Raw genomic sequence first — 1542 nt, forward strand, 5'->3', positions numbered from 1 at the left:
CACACACACACACACACACACTCTCTCTCTGCCCCACACCCCCAACACACACTCTCCCTGCCTCAATCACATCCCCCCAACACACACACAAACTGGCAATTGCCTGCTAGCCCACACTGACTTACCAGTGTGGTAGGCCAACTCTTATCTGTCCCACCTGGAGCTGTGATAATTGCAGCCCCGGCAGGATAGTGTAGAACTCCAAAAGGTCATTGACAAGTTGGTGGAGTGGGCAGATTGGCGCAGATAAGGTTCAATGCAGAGAAGTGTGAGGTGATGCATTTTGGTTAGAAGAACTCTGGAAGACAATGTAAAATCAGGGGTACAATTCTAAAGAGGGTGCAGGAGTGACTTAAGTGTATATGTGCACATATCACTGAAGATGGCAGGACAGATGAGAAAGCAGTAAATAAAGTGCGTCGTTCTTGGCTTTATTAATAGGGGCATAGAGTAGAAGAGCAAGGATGTGACATTGTACTTATACAAGACACTTATTAGACCTCACCTGAAGTATTGTATAGAGTGTGGACACCACATTATAGGAAATTGGAGAGAATGTGGAAGCAATTTACTAGAATGGTTCCAAGTATGAGAAATTTCAGCTATGAAGACAGATTGAAAAAATTGAGGTTGTTCTTCCTGGAGAGAAGAAGATTGAGAGGAAATCTAACTGAGGTTTTCAAAGTCATGAATGTGCTGGACAGAGCAGGTCGGGTGAAGTTGTTTCCACATGTAAAAGTAACAAGAACGAGAAGCCATAGATTTAAAGTGAGGTGCAAATGAAGCGAGGATAATGTGATAAAAAGCTTTTTCCCGCAGCGAATTGTTTAGGTACAGAATACATTGCCTAGAAATATGGTGGGGCAGGTTCCATTGAGGCATTCAAAAGGGCATTGAATGGTTTTAGAAATGGGTGTGCAGGGATAAGTGAAAAGGCAAGAGATTGACACTAGATAATAGAGCTGGTTCAGGCACAATGAGCTGAATTGCCTCCTTCTGCACCGTAATCATTCTGTGATTCTGTGAACATTCCCATAAGTATTCACTAATCAACCACTTAACGGCATCAATTGCCATGTGGAGTGGGAAGCATGTGCCTTCCTCCTCAGAACTAATTTTGGTGGAAGGTTGGCAGAGTGGCAGGGTTCTGATATGTCATCAATCCCTTCCTATGAAATTGTCTTCCCTCTTCCAGGCCAACAGCTTCCAGACTGGAAGATTCCAAGCTATATGTTTGATGTTTCTATTGTTATATCTTATAATCTGTATGGGTCTTAGACATTTCCAATAATAAACTGTCTTTGTTTTTCTATATGTTTCACAATGACTCCTTTCCCTCTGTCTTTTCAGATACTGGAGCCTGAGTCAAGGTTCCAAAACTCTGATAGACATTGAGAAAGTGATGGGGTGAACATCACAATTATGGGAGAGAATAAAGATCCTGGGGCTATATTTGATGGGAATAGAAAGTACAAGTGTGGAGCTAAGATAGGAAGCAATGACGGTGATGGAGCAAGGGTCGCTGGACTCAAAACGTTAATT

The sequence above is a fragment of the Rhincodon typus genome, chromosome 14 (genome assembly GCF_021869965.1).
Source record: "Rhincodon typus isolate 14 chromosome 14, sRhiTyp1.1, whole genome shotgun sequence".
NCBI lineage: Eukaryota > Metazoa > Chordata > Chondrichthyes > Orectolobiformes > Rhincodontidae > Rhincodon > Rhincodon typus.